Here is a 16,870-nt window from a genome sequence, read left to right on the forward strand (position 1 = left end):
AGGACAAAAATATTACTGTTATATTCATATCCCCTTTACTCTCTCTTATCTTTAATGGTATGAAAGCACAAAAATAATCTTTCTTAAAGAACACCAATCTTTAAAAACAAAACAAAACAAAACAAAACTTAATAGTAGTTCACTCCTCAAAAATTTACAGCTATGTATTTCCAGAGGGACATTAATGGTGGAAACTTAAATCGTGCTAAGCAACCACCTGACAAGGAAAGAAGGACCAATGCCCAAAGGAATTATGTTGTGAAAAAGAGTACTAAGAGCTAATTGTTCATCTAAATCTTTTAAGATACAAAGACATCACGATAAAATTTCCTTTAGCACATTTCCCAATTTCATACCTTAAACTTATAAGTATACCTACCTTGTTTCCAAATGCTGATATCCTGTTTTCCTTGTAGCAAAAATAGAAATATTCTAAAAATTACATTTTAAGTATCACCTACCTCTTCATAGAAATAAATGAAGATAATGTGTAATGTCATTTATTTCCTCCTAGTGAAATTAATTTAGAAAACCTTCTAGAATTAGAAATAAAATCCTAATAAAATGCTTTCATCCTACCAGTTCATGCTCTCTGCTTATAGTCACTTCTACAAAGCACCCTGGGCACATACATTCCCTTCTCTGAGCTTCCATTGTCCCCAGAAGCAATCTCTCCCCGGATCCTTCCCTTCCTTTAATAACTGACCAGGCATATTCATTCAACTTTACAGATGGTCTAATCCTGCTGATGTGATTTTGAAGTCTCTCCATACTTGAAAAGACACAAGCACACATATACAACAGACACTGTAGCACACTTTGGCTTTTAGTAAACCAGTCCCTCAAATATAATGCTTCAAAGTATTTTAATAGCAAAATGCTCCCAAGCCTCTGTTCCGGGTAAGTTAAGCCACTTGGAACTTTCGTCTACCAGACAACAGCATTGTGATGAGTGCATATCTACAATATTTCAAACCATGAATTTTGAGAATTTAGAGGAGATGGTGGTATAAAACAAGGATTTGCCCAAATATTAGGCAGCTGTGGTTTAAATGTTTATTAATTTGTATTTTGGGGCAGCCTTTCATTCTGGGGTCATTGCATCTCCCCAGGGGATATGTAGCAATGTCTGTAGATCTTTATTTTATCACACTGGGGAAGTGGGGACGCTACTGACATCTAGTTGGGAGATGCCACGGACCCCACTAAGTAATGGACACCGCACAGGAGAGCCCCTGCAACAAAGGGTTCTCTGGCCCAAAGTTTTAATTGTGCCAACACTAGAAAATCCTACACCTAAAAGGAAAAAATTGTGAGCAAAACCAGAGATGTTCTTTGCTCGCAAGAGTTAAAAATTGTGCACATACATCTAGAACATTCCAGATCAACAACGAGGCAGGTATTTCCTCAAGTGACTTATTTCTGTTTGCCAAACATTGATGTTAATTTTAGAGAAAACACATTTATCACTGAGTAGCCTGTCATAGCTAAAATCAAAAGTGCAATTAGTATACAAAATAAATGCTTCCCGCAGTCTTTAATACTAATTGCTGTCTTTCCACACTGATAATTTTACACCCTCTGGTAATCAGGGGGAAGATGGAGGGTAGGCAACAATATGGGAGTGAAGAGGGAGGCAGAAAAAGAGCATGATGAGCAAATAAATTTTCCTTACTTCTGGATATCACAGTAGTGAGAACAGAAAGACAACAATGAAAAAGATAAAATACACGACTGAAAGCTGCAACTGTTTAATTTTTCAGACTTGGAGAAAACAATGGTATGTTAAGTAGGAACAGCAAAGCAAACAAACAAACAAACAAAACCCAGCAAACAAAACAACCCACAAAACAACAACAAAACAAAACAACCTATCCAACAAATTCTATATACATGATATGATCTAAGCTACATAAAGCCCACAAGCACTCAACAGTGGTCAACATGAGCACTAAGTTCAAAGGGCATTTTCCTCTTACGTTACTGGTCTGTATCTTCTATAATATAAGGATATATAACTTTTTAATTAGAAAAATTTTATGTGTTTAAATGGAAATGATTTACCTTCTTTTGAAGTTTAAACCAATCTCCAAAGGGTCACAAATAATATTATCTGTGCATAACGAGAAATAGGATAAAGGATCTAAATATCACACCCTACTAAAAGAACCAAAGGTCTCTTGGACAAGTGGCTGATTTCAAGGTTGGAGCATGGAGGATACCATATGATCCTGAGATGTCCTGTATCAAAAAAGTAAATTGCTTTTAACAAAAAAAATCAAACTACATAGAAACCATCCTGAGGACAATCCACTGGCATCACCAGAGACAATCTGGCCATCAAAATAATGGAAAATAGCAAGGATAATGACTCATTGAATAAAGAAAGAATCCAGAAGTCCATACTCATTTATTTCAGGCAAAGCAAACAGATCAGTGCACAAGGGGAAAGGAATTGGGAAGAAATGAAAGTTTTCTTTTCAGTAGAATGCCAACTGATAGAGAGGGAAACATGGAGTAGAAAAATCACCATTTTGCAATCATTGTACCAAAAATTGATTCTTGCAAGAATCACCAACGTATACCAAAAGTGCTGCGACACGTGCGCATGTGGGCAGGCGTGCTTGATAATCAACAGGATATTCAGATAGTCTCATGCAGCTTTGTGAAAATTACTAAAAGAAAAATGGTAACTCCACAGTGGAGAAACAAGGTCATGCCTTAAACCCAGAGACAACAGACTCTGGGTGCTTCTAGTTAGAACAGGATATTATTTATGTGGCATTCCAAACAAAAATGCATGATCTCAATCTAATGTTGAGGAAACAAATGCAGATATAGGGACACACATCCTTCCAAACAACTGGCCTGCATTCTTCAAAAATGTCAGTGTCTGAAAAATAAAAATCAAAGAACGGTAGCCAATAAAAGGAGACTCAAGAAGACGTTATTAAAAGCAGCATGCAATCCTTGACTGGATGCTGTACTGCCCTGTAAAAATTTGTTAATATACTCAGGACATCACTGGGGCAACTGATGAAATCTGAGTACAGACTATGGAGATCAGTATGGTTTCTATGTTAAATCCATTCAATTTTAGTACTGTACTGTGGCTCTTTACGAGAACTATCTTCTTCTAAGGAAATGTGCTCTGATGTAATAAGGGGCAAAGGCTATGCGACCCAGTCTGCGATGGTTCAGAAATAAAGTGGATACATACGTGTAGAACCAATGGGCAAAGGCCAACACTGGAAGTCCTGCAGACTTGAGCGACTCAGGCTGGGCCAGGAGAACAATGCAGGGAGCCAAAAAAGCCCAGCAATTAAACAACACAGGGGATTCTATATTTTCTGGGACTGCTTAGAAATAAAGCTTGCCACAAAGAGGGTTACTATAACCTTCCAGATCCTACAGAATTTGGTCGGGTGTGAAGCAGGAAATAATCCTGCTGTATGGATTGCATGCTCCAAGTAAAAAAGCAAATAATGCAAAAGTCAAATCTTGATTTGAAGAAGTCTATGATGTTCCTCTGGTTAATATATCTCCTTGTACTTGACTGTCCCATGTGCGAGAAAATAGTTCCCCCAAACACCCTGACCGTAACATCAGAATGGGGATTCTTTACGCCAGTGCAAACACAGACTACACAAAATCTTTGGCGAGAGCCAGGTACCACCTGCTTAACCATGCCCTGCACTATGTGTATTATCTCTGCAATGGAGATAGTCTTCTATGTTACAGGCTTATTGGAGGAGAGAATGAGAAGTATATTAAATGAAACTTATTGTTATTGTTATTATTATTAAAGATTACCATAATAGAAAGAAAGTAAACAGTGGGGGAAAAATGTGTATGTACGCATGCAAAACAATATGTGAGGTTTTTAAAGATAAGAAGCTCTAACTTTTACTATGTCAGAACAAATACCTAAAGGCAAAGTTATGGTTCCTGAGCAGACAAGGCTTCTAAAAATTTTAAATAAAACAGCCTATTGTTTTTTTCCTGTATAATTAAAAAAATATTTATCAAAGCAAAAAGCATGCAAGTATAAAATGTTACATAATAACTGATTTTAAAAGACCATTCCAGAATTACCTACCAAATTAATTTCTTCCTTCAATACAGGGTAACTATACATTAAGATAAATATGCTGTCATTAATCAAATTTCCTTTTAGTAGCATTTTTATGAATTCCTTTTTAATGTAATGGTCAGTGGCAATGGATATACTTTTCTTGTTCTATAAAAATATTTAATTTATTTAAGAGAGAGGGAAAAAGAGAATCCTAAGCAGACTCCATGCTGAGCATGTGGGGCTTGAGACTGGATCTCATGACACTGAGATCATGACCTGAGCTGAAACCAAGAGCCAGACAGAGACTCAACCAACTGAGCCACTCAGACACCCCTGAATATACTTTTCAGAAAGCAATTTAAAATATTTACTGATGAGGTGCCTGCCTGGCTGGCTTGGTTGGACATGTGATTCTTGATCTCAGGGTTGTGAATTTGAGCCCCACATTAGGTGTAGAGATTATTTAAAAATAAATAATTAAATGAACTTACACACACACACACACACACACACACACACACAATAACACCCAAAATACATTTATTGATCAACTGTATTATCAACAGAGTAAATATAAAATCTCACAAAGTGATGATTTAGAAAGGCTATATGTACCAAGATATGGTTTTATGTTACCCACTGTTTATTTCATTAATATATGGTCATATATTTTATATATTATAATGTATAACTAATGATTCTTTGAATAAGGTATTAAAATACTTTTTTACAGAGAAAATAATTCCTTAAAAATTGATAATAAAATTGGCTCATCATAAATCCATTACTGCCCATTTAGGGTAAAGAGGGAAAAAAGATGGAGAAAAAATATCTATAATTCTAACTTTAAGTAATGGCCACTGTATACATTTTAACATACTGCTTAATCCTCCACTGGGAGAGTGCATATATGCAGAAAATATTTAAATCCAATTCTATCATCTTCTCTAATACCACAACAAAGAACAACTTTAACAAAATTGCATTAGAACGCACAGTCACGAAATCCGATTTAATGACATCCTCTAGGATCTTTATTTTAAAAGCCACATGTTCTAATGCATCACTTTAGGAAAATTGGAAACATTTTATTTTATTGGGTTCTTTTAAGCTGCAAAGCACTACTAATACACTGATGGCACAAAAAACCTAGCACAGTATAAAAGGCATAAAAGTGAAAAAATAAAGACCACTACTTTCCAACTTTCATTCGTTATCTTATGTTCATTAAGTGGAACCCCACTCTACACAAAAATAAAAAATACTTCAAAGTTGCCTTATGTATCCTTTCAGAAAATGTCTATGCATATATGTCAGCAAGTCCATAAGTGCGTATAAAAAATGGGTTGAGGGGGCAAGCTGGTTGAACGTCGGACTCTTGATTTCAGCTCACGTCACCTTCTCCAGGTCAGGAGATCAAATCCTGCACCACTGCTCAGGGTGGAGCCTGCTTGAGACTTTTTCTTCCCTCTCCCTCTGCCCCTCCCCCACCTCTCAAATAAATAAGTATTAAAAAAGAAAAGAAAATGACTTGAACATTTCCGATGGGAACCCAAGATATGCCAGACCATGTGCTATCAAAAGATCCTTAAATTCATCGGTTGTACCAAATGTACTACTCTCGTAGGGGATGACGATAATGGCAAAGGCTGTGTTATGTGTGGAGGCAGAAGGTCAGTCAGGTAATCTCTGCACCTTCCTCTTAATTTTGCTATGAACCTAAAACTGCTCTAAAAAAGCAGTCTTAAAAAGGTAAGAATCAGCAGGGAGTGGTGCTAAATGCCAGAGAACAAGTCAGTTTATTAAAGCAGATTTTGTATCAAAACAAACCTGTTAAGAGTATATATGACTACTAGTTCAAGTGAGAAGTTAGAAGATATTATTACGACAAGGAGGACTGAGGTGTATTTCATTTTTCTTAGGACTTTAATTTAGGACAGGAAAATAGAATCCCCTGGGGCGGGGGTGGGGGTGGGGGTGGGGAGAACACTCCTGACTAATAACCAGTGGGCAAAGTCAGCTTTGGAGCATTTGCTTAAACAACATGATAATGGACCATGAGGAAGCTCAAAGGTGGTGGTGGGCAGGCATCCAACTTTCCACATTTATGAGTTCTCTCAACCAAGCCACTCCTGCCTCCATCCTCCCAGGAGGGGGCCTGCCCAAGCCTGTCTAGCAGATGAAGCCGTATTTGAAGGCTTGCACACAAAAAGCACTCACCACACACACGGGTATTTCACAATGGGCAGAGCATGAATTGGAGAGAAATGCCGAAGCCAAGCCTAGGTCTTAATGGCAATTCGCAGACGATACACAGCACACTTATGATATGGGACCGTATTCCCCGATATGATTTTAGAACAGTTGACTACACAAACTCAAATTTAAAAAGACGAGAAACCAAAAATTTAACAAACAAAACCTAAAGAGAACCATGTGTTTGTATTTCTTTATCAAGCATACAACTGGTACTGGTCAACAGTACCAGTTTTGGGGGGCCGGCCAAAACAGTGGCATGGTGCTCACTCTCTAGCAGGTGGAGATGGGACCCAAGCACTGCGCCAAAAAGAGCCCAGCGGTGTGAGTTAACAAGAAGTAATGGCCTCCAGTATGTTAAAGGGATCAAATGATGCATTTGAGCTGCAGGTGTGTTTACTGATGTTTTAATCATTAAATATGCGTTTCTTAGTTGACATCCATGAAGCATAGAACACTTTGAAAAGCAGGGACCTAACACCAGATGCTCATCTAACAATGCAAGAAGGCTCTCAGGTACCACACCACTTGCTTGAGGTCATGCATTCCACCCTAACATTGGTGATGAAGGAGAGATGAAAGCAAAAATTCCCTCCACCAGGAGCTTACATTCAGGGAACAGTGAGGGCCAGAACCTGATCAACCCAGTCCCCATCTTAGTGTACTTTGCAAAAAGCCAACCAAAATCATGCTGTGTCTTGGGCCATTATTTATATGATACTCGAAGGCAGCTTTTTCATTATTTGCCTCATAGATTTTATGGTTCAGAATTAGAGAGAAAAGCATAAATATTAATGTTCAAGTCTAGTTCAGCACTTGGATAAATTGAATTGGCATATGCTACCTCCCAAATGCCAAATCATCTTCCATGAAGTTCGTTTAAGGAAAAAACATTTATCTTTAGTGAGAGGAATTAACAGAACTCCTGCCCTTGCGGGACATGTAAATAGTAGGAAATTTATGGCACCATGGCTTCTAGTACTACAGAAGCTGATTATCATATTGTTTCCTGCAGAGACTCACCTCTAACAAAAACATAATCTTCACACTCCTGAATACTGATGCCACGTCCCTTCCCCCAGCCAACAGTTTCCTCTGTCCCAGCAATGTGGGGTTCTCCTTCCTGTTTATAATAACCCAATTCTATTACCTTGTATACTGAGAAAAACACATGTCATTTTTTTTCTTAGAAATGATCACATGAGACTTCATCAAGATAAAATCTGCAGAGCAAAGAAACAAACAACAAAACTAAAAGGCAACCTACCTTTTGGTAGGTTGAATGGGAGAAGATATTTGCAAATGACATAACGGATAAAGGGCTAATATCAAAAATCCATATAGAACTTATCAAACTCAACAGCCAAAACCCCCAAAATTCAGTCAGGAAATGGGCAGAAGACATGAACAGATGTCTGTCCAAAGAAGACACACAAATGGCAAACACATGAAAAGATGCTCAATATCACTCATCATCAGGGAAACACAAACCAAAACCACAATGAGATACCACCTCACATGGGTCAGAATGGCTAAAAATAACAATTCAGGAAAAAACAGCTGTTGGCGAGGATGAGCAGACATGGGAACCTTCTTACACTGCTGATGGGAATGCTAGCTGGGATAGCCACTCTAGAAAACTATGGAGATTCCTCAAAAAGTTAAATACAGAGCTACCCTATGACCCAGCAACTGTATTACCAGATATTTATCCAAAGGATACAAACATAGTGATTCAAAGGGGCATGTGCACCCCAATGTTTAGAGCAGCAAAGTCCACAATGCCAAATTATGGAAAAAGTCCAGACATCCATTGAAAGATGAATGGATGAAGAAAACTACATACACACACACACACACACATATATAATATATGCACATATATACATACACATATACATACATATGTGTATATATACATACACACACATATAATGGAATATTACTCAGCCATCAAAAGAATGAAATCATGCCATTTGCAATGGTGTGGATGGAACTAGAGTGTATTATGCTAAGCAAAATAAGCTATTTTGAAAAAGACAAATACCATAAGATTTCACACAAATGTGGAATTTAAGTAACAAAACAGACGAAAATTGGGGAAAGGAAGGAATAATAAAATTAAATACAGAGAGGGAGGCAAACCATAAGAGAATCTTAACTAAAGGGAACAAACTGAGGGTTGCTGGTGGAGAGGTGGATGGGGGTAATGGGGTAAGTAGGTGATGGGCATTAAGGAGGGCCCTTGATTTAACACTGGGTGTTATATGCAACTGATGAATCACTAAATTCTACCCATGAAGCTAATAATATACTATATGTTAACTAACTTGATTTTAAAAAGATCTTAAAAAAAAAAATCACAAATCCAGGAAGCTGCTGTGGTTAGTTTGAGAAATAGTAAGGTCCTTTGTGGGAATGTACAAGAACAGGATGATAGTAGAATATTCTAAAACTGCTAACCTCACAGTGACTTACAATATATTCTCTGCAGTGTTTAAGAGTTGGTGTTCCTTCTTATTACTTACCTCTGCCTGGGGGTTTTCTTGTGATTTATTTATAAGTCTTCAAAGATCACAGTACATCTAACAATTGGTTTTTGTTTTGTTTGAAGATTTATTTCTTCATTTCAGAAAAATGCTACACAGATTCAAATGAAGGAAGGATGGAGGGACAGACCCTCTCCAGATCTCCATCCCACAACCCATGAGATCATGAGCTAAGCTGAATGAGAGTCCCATGCTTAACCAACTGAGCACCCCAGGTGGCCCAAACAACTGTTTTTGAAAGTCCTCATCTAACATAAAAATAAATTGAAATATGAATAGATAAAATATAATTCTACATCTTTCACAGATTTAAGTTATTGTTTTCCTACTAAAATGTTATTTGCATAATTAAGAAAATTAAAAATAGAAAATTGAATGACATATATTTATGTAGATATGTAGGTAAGTATTAAAGACTCCATTTACTTCAGAGAGAGAAAGAGTGTATGAGGACGAGTGGGGGCAGGGGTAGAGGGAGAGGGAAAGTGGGCTCCCCACTTATTGTGGGGCTTGATCCCAGGACCCTGTGATCAGGACCTGAGCCAAAGTCAGACACCTAACTGACTGAGCCACCCAGGCGCCCCAAGACACTATCTTTAATATTAATGTGGGGCATTATGCTTTCTTATATGTTATTATATTTTTCTTTTTTGACATAAAGAAACAAAAGATACATCTGATATTAAAAATCAAGAAAGCATAACAAAGGCACTGTCTCTTTGGCATTTGCCAAAAGAACAGTTCATTCAATGAGTCACTCAAACCTTTATTTTCAAAATAGATGGTTTACAAATATAACTATCAGAACATTTTTTGGCACTCTTCACTCAACACATGCCAAATCCAGAACAAGCCAAATCATTCCATTTGGCATTTAACTGCCCAAAAAACACTTACTGAAGAGACCCATAGTATCAATAGCAACATTCAAGTGAGCTAAGAATGGAAAGTATTCTTGTGTATATCCTAATGTTTGTACATTTTATGTTAAAAATACAAAAACTATTCTAAACCATCAAATGTTTTATTGCCTAATAGATACCAAGGGAAAATGCTGCAGAAACTCCTAACAACACCCACAATCCTGCATTGAAATGATTCCCATTAATCTGATTATTAAATCCCTGTCCTATCTCTCAGGTTTACTTTGTTTCAGGATTCAACTGATTAAAGGTAAGGAGAAAAATATTAGAATAGTCTGATTAGAAAGAAGTCAAATCGAAAGAGTAAGAAGTCTTAAGATTTCTTGAAGGTACAGATTTTAAAAATTCCATGGATCCGATATGCAGATAGATTTTATTTAAAAGTAAGCCTCACAAAGAGCTTCCAATTTATTTCCTAGCTACTTATATTCTAGTTATTTTGAATACTTTCAAGTCACTGTGTAATCAAGGGCAAAATATTCTAATAGATACATGACTTTCTCTTCCATTGTCTGTTTTAATGTCTATTATCAACTTCCTGCCAAGGCCAACGCTGAAGACAGTGGTTTGTAATTTTAAATTTAGTCTGAAACATGCACCGTCACATTTTATAAACTACTTGAGAGCAAGAACACCATCAAAGTGTGCTTTAAAATATAATCTACTACTTCTATGATCTTAAAAAGATGACACACTGAGGAAAACATGTCTTTGGGTAAAAACCATTGCTAGTTCCACTCTGGCTGCCTGTAAAACTGTAGCCCATATTTATCTTATAAATATTTATAATGTTATAATATTTTTTATAATTGTTTTTCTAGGGGGTTGTTCTCTCTGGCTTGCCAAATTCACCAATCCTTCCGGACTCAGTTCAAAATTTCACTTTCTCCAGGAATTAGCCCTCCCACTGAGCTCCACCCATTCTGGAATTCACACTCGTGTCTCTACAGCTCTGGCTGGAGATTTAAGGCTGTGTGGAGGAGGGGTCATTTGAGCTGAGAAGGGTTTGAGTAAAATTTGATATGCAAAAATGGGCGGAGGAGGGCATTCCAGGATCAGGAAGCCAGTGGGTGGGCAGAGGAGTAACAACATCGTTCCCATGAGAGCTGATAGACTGGCAGGCCCCGAGAAGCCACTTGAACAAGGAAAGGGTTCTCAAAGGTTATCTGACCTATGGGCTGACATAAGCAGGACAAGCTTTAGGACGATTACTTCATACTGTCCCTATTGGTTCAGGGACTAGCCTGTCTCCTGAACGATAGTGTAAGCCTCTTGAGGATAAAGATCATGTCTTATTCTCTGGAATTCATTAATCATAACAGATTCCTATTAACATATCAATTCTGGGCTATAATTCTAGAATTGTATCTTTTATGATTCTCTCTTTTAAAAATAATTTTTATCTTGGGGCACCTGGGTGGCTCAGTACATTAAATGTCTGCCTTCAGCTCAGGTCATGATCTCAGGGTCCTGAAATCAAACTACGGGTCTGGCTCCCTGCTCTGCTTCTGCGCCTCCCTATTGCTTCTGCTTGCTCTCTCTCTCTCTCTCTCTCAAATAAATAAATAGACTCTCGAAAAAAATAATTTTTATCTTCCCAAATTAAGGAAGACAGGTATACAGCAAATGGTAACACCAATACAATTTTATATTGAAATGTTTTATCAACTGGCCTATAATTGTGTTTTTCCTAAATGTAAACAGACAGAATTGGCCCTAAAAATAACAACTTGTTTTTATACAACATTTCACAGTACAGAGTATTCTCAAGCGTCCTCAAAGTCACCCTGTAAGTTTGGTGAGCATCTCTACTGTATATATACGAAGAAACTGAAAGCAAGGGAGATTGCTTTGGAAAATACATCTCACCCAGAAGCTGGAGCCATGGTCTTCTCCCTCCAATTCCCAAGACTCTAGTTGTGCTTGGCCGACTCCCAGAGACCATCCATAATCATTTCCTACCACATTAGAAGAGGCTACTTAATGGGCCTGCTTTACTCCAAGATCAACAGACCAGGAAGAGGGTGATCAATGCAGTTTAAAGGGCTGCTTTGTCTTCCAGGTTTAACACAATCGCACCATAGACAATCAAATGACAAGTGACAAAACCACCAATTTTCTAGCCTGAATGTATTAATTGGTAATGAAAAGGGAATACTAACTTCTTCCTTCTGATGCAGAAGCAGCTTTCTATTTTTAATTATTGGAATAGGTCTGTTATACTTAGATAAGAGGCACTGGCCTAGAGTTTTAAATTCCACAGCAATACAGTTTATATAAATATGAGATGAAGCTGGAGATAAACTAATGTGTGCTTCAGCAACACCTGGCAGTGGTATAGACTGGCTACCTTGTCCTCTGACTTGTGAAGACTTCATTCTGAAGCTTAAGTAAATCTTCAAAAATCCTACAAAGTCTAGGAAGACATGTTAAAAACGATACAAGCAACCTCCATGTTGGCCTTGGGAAACATTAACATTTAAAAAGTCCAAAACATAAGAAAAGAAACAAACATCAGGAAACCTGAAGTTACAAAGTTGTTAAGAATCCAAAAAGTAAATGTGAAAATAAGCATGCCGTTAAGCAAACCCTGAGTAAGAATCTTGCAGGCACAAGTTCTGAGTCTGGCCCTTCTCTTCTTACTTTAATATACTTGTCCTAACAATGCTAATATTGCTCACAAGAGTTTTGGTACTTCTTTTGTGGGAAATTGTTTATGAGACATAGAAGAAAACCAGTATCTCCACTTGATTCACATCTTGGGTTTTTTTTTTTTTTTCCAGTTAAATTAAATATATTTGTACCCTTTGTTCAGACATGTCTGCAAATTACTTTGTCATTTTTTCAAAATAGATGAAAATTAGCTTTCAGCGAGATACTCATAAGTCTGGGACACAAGCACTGAGCAATGCCACCTACCTTTCAGTTTTGTGGAGAAGCTAAAATGTGATGTGAACAGTTTATGGAAATGCGTTGTTCACAAGATAGTCCTTTGCAGATTTGAGGTGCAACTGTTTTAACATTAAACGAATAATTGCATAAGCTAAACTCTGAGCGTAGAGAAAGAACATTTGTATTCCTAGTATTTCTTCTGCTTTGTTAAACAACAACAATTTTTAGAGGCTGTAATACTTCCAAACTCTCCTTTTAAAAACGTCATTATGGAAAATTTGAAACATACACAAAAGTAGAGAGTATAATGAAGTCAATGTACTCATCACCCGGCTTCAAGTGTTAACAAGTCAATTTCCTTATTAATACTCTTAAACTCACTGTTTGTCCCCCATGGTCCCAGAATTATATTGAAGCAAATCTCAGATGCCATACAATTCCCTCCTTAAATAATTCCATACATATCTCTAAAAGACAAGGAGGGATCTTTAAAAACATATATATGTATATATATATATATATATATATATATATATATATATATATATCTACAATAGTTTTTTTTTTTTTTTTCAAATGTAAAAGAAAATAAAATTCCGTGATGGCATCAAATATTTTCAGTCAAAAAGTGTACCTAAGAAAAGATAATCAAATGTCAAGGAAACATTACCCAGAAAGACACAATGCTCAAAAACAAGCTCTTCCCCTGCAACAAAAAGGAAACAGCAGTCTCTGAAAGCAGAGAGTTGGAGGTCTGGGGATTTAATGAGGGAAATCCAGGAATGGTATGCAAAATCTGTAACATGTACATATCAACACTTTTTTTTCTTAGTTGACAGGATTCATCAATCAGAATGTCAAGAACCTTGAGAGCTAAACATTTCAAGACCTTCTGCCCTTGATTATGGCTGTGTGTGCTCAGTGCCACATCACTTCAAATTGCCAGGAAGGATTACTCGAGTACAGAAACAAATCCACCTAAAATAACTTAGAGATCAAACTCAATTCAAATCAGCAAGCACGGAGTACACACGAGGTGCCAGACGCTAGGATATGATTTTGAGAAGCCATGAGGTGCCAGACTCTGGGATATGATTTTGAGAAACAAGGGTAAGTTAGACCTAGTTAATTCAGAGTTGAGAAGGAGATGGGGTCAAACAGGTTAATAAGAACTATAATAGAATGTCATGAAAAGGTACCTGCTTCAGGTATTTTCATGGGGAGCCAGATGAAGAAGCAATGATTAGGATGGGGAGACCTTAGGGTGCCTAATAAGGTAGGAGAGACTTAGGGCATGCCAATAATGGTACCAGTGACTCCTGTTTCAAAATTTTACTCATCCCCCTCAAACATAAGAAGAAATGTGTTTCCTAGCATCTGTAATGCCCCACTGGATAAGGTGGGAGAGGTGATCATGAAAATAAGTGGTATTCTGAAAGCTAAGCAGGCCATCAGATTTGAGGAGGAGACAGGAGACTTAGTGGTGAAGGAAGGGAGGGCATTCCAGGAAGAGAAAAACAGGAACAACGGGGTGGAAATTACTGGCATGTAAGGGAACCAGCAGTGTGGTGACCTTAGAGTGTGTGGGAGGGGCTGGCTGACTGGAAATGCAGGCTGGGACTAGAAGTTGGAGCCTTCCAAGCAAGAACTGGGCCTCTGTTCTGTGGCCAGTGGAAAGCTATTGACATGTTTTAAGTGAATCAATTCTGTCTTTACAGAGTATGTCTCCTTCTTGGGTGGATGATGGGTGCTCCAGGTTTATTGAACGGGAGGCACCTTGAATTAGCTGCATGGGGTGAGATGAGAGAGAAGCAGGCTACTTAGGAATCCGCAGCAATGCCAGGAGGGGAGGAGACATAAAAATTTCAGACATTTCAGAAACATTATTTTTAAAAAGGTGACAAAAGAAACAGAAGAGAGACCAAAGCATCATGCAAATTTTATTATGCAGTGTGGAACAGTGTGTTTGTATGCTCCAAGTTCTGTCAAAAAGTGGGAATATACATATAAGCTATAAACACATAAAATATCTCAAGAAGGATAGGAGAGAAACAGATAACCAATGGTTGCAGGGCAACCCAGGAGAAAAGACTGGGAAAAGACAGAGACTTGTATCTCTGGCATGCTGAGATCACATGAATGTGTTATCTATTAGCTAGTTGAAAGAATATATAATTTCGCCCTTACTGCCAGCCACATAGGTGGAAAACAGTAAAAAGAGAAAAGGTTTGGGAGACAGATCTGGGTTCCAGTTCTAGCTCTGACACTTCCTAACTGTGGGGCAGTGGGCAAATTTATTAAGTTCTTTTAGTTTCTGTCCTCTTATTTGCCACAACAGAGATTACACTGGCTACCTCAGGCCACTATAACATGGTTAAATTTAATCCCATAGAAATCATCTGTTAGAATATCTGGCATGGATTAAATACTCTGTAAGTGGGTGGTAGCTATTTTATTACCAATAAAACTTCTTTGACATGAATAAATTCTTAGTACAAGAAAAGTTCCTTGATCAAGTTTAAGGTATGCTCATTAGTTAATCTGATTCTTACATTAGGTATTTACCCCGTACAAAATGATTAATGCAATCCATCTGATGAATGCTATCCATTACACATCTGTTTCTAGGAATTTAAACAATTTATTTAATCTGCATTTCTTCACAGATGCTAGTTTTTGTCTTGAAATGGCACTGACTAAATTTACTGAGGTCACTGTATTCAGAGGACTAAATACCAACCACATGCCAATAAGCACCAAGAAAATAGGTAATAAGCTGCTATCCTCGAGGAACTAACAACTTCAGTGAGACAAACAGGTGTGACCTTCAAGTAACCATGGCCCCAATCTGGCACAGTAGATGGAAATACTGGCAGTGAAGTACCCAATTCTGGACACACATCCACCATAAGATGCTCAGTCACATGCTAGAAGAGGAGGTTACTCTGCAAGCATTTTCTTAGGTTTGTGGGTTTCTTCTGCATGATACTGTGTTTTAAATCAATTTTAACTGTGGCAGTAACAGCATTTTAAGTGTTACAAAAGATGGGTCACTCTCAAAAGCCTTACTACTTGTTGTTTGAACAAGGCACATCATTATTAAATGCATCATCAAACAACAGTTTCTTTGTTATACATTGAGATGAATAATTACAAAGTATTTTCATGTGAGATATTCTGGCTCAGATCTGCCCCAGCCTGTAAAGATGAGGCTTAAAAAGAAAACAGTTGGAGTTTAGAAAAGATTTTGTTAAATGCAGGAAATAATGATGAACATCTTCCAGGATTTCAGAAGTGTTGGTGAATGCTTAAGGAAATAAAGGAAGAAAGAAAGAAAGAGAGAAAGAGAGAAGGAGAGAAAGAAGAAAGAAAGAAAGAAAGAAAGAAAGAAAGAAAGAAAGAAAGAAAGAAAGAAAGAAAGAAAGGGAAGGCATAAGGCCAGAAGAAAATGCATTTCATTTCACATAGGGCACTGTGGGGAGAAAGTGGGTGGTGGGGATGCTTAACAAAAAAGTCCAGAGGATTATTCAAATATTTCTCTTTGAAGTAGATGGGTCTAGGAAGAAAAATCAATAGTAGTCCATAGAGAAACAACAGTAACACATAAACACTAATTTCTACAGAAGCTTTCATTGAGGCCGTAAATATGTTAAGGATGCGCGCCCTGGAGGAATGACCGACCTCATATTAGCCAGCAAGTCTTGTTTCTGAGCCACAGGAGGGTACACACTTGTATTTACCCCCTAGCTACCTACGGTGTTAGCTCAAAGCTCGAGGCAACATATTACAGTTGAATGAAGGTTGGATTAAGAGGCTAATCTAAGGCTATATATAGACAGCAACACCAATTTAATCTCCGCCCCCTTCCCCTCCCCTCCCTATTTCCATAAATCTCCAGATCGGAGTTACAAAGAGACTGGGAACTCTAGCAGAGCAGAGGCCCTTCCTTCCCCCTTCCCCCCAGGCCATCTCTCATAAACGCAGTATTAGTTTAAGTGTAAATTGCTTCCAAACATCCTTAACAGGCACCATAGGGCGATCAGATCCGGTTTTCTTCTCCGGCTTCCACAGACGCCTGGAGATGACAAGTAGTGTGTGTGTGTGTTGGACGGGGTTGAGGGGGTGGGGGTGGCGGTCGAGGCTTGCCAACAGAGAACTACCTTCTTCAGAGACTA

At 37.8% G+C, this 16,870-nt stretch overlaps 1 protein-coding gene across 2 annotated transcripts in view; it reads right to left on the minus strand.

The window, feature by feature from the left end:
* The window catches only part of BZW2 (basic leucine zipper and W2 domains 2), a 60,799-nt gene that overhangs the window by 43,356 nt on the left and 573 nt on the right, over positions 1-16,870 (minus strand). The gene's annotated exons all lie outside the window — the stretch shown is intronic.

The sequence above is a fragment of the Mustela nivalis genome, assembly GCF_964662115.1.
Source record: "Mustela nivalis genome assembly, chromosome: 12".
Taxonomy (NCBI): Eukaryota; Metazoa; Chordata; class Mammalia; order Carnivora; family Mustelidae; genus Mustela; species Mustela nivalis.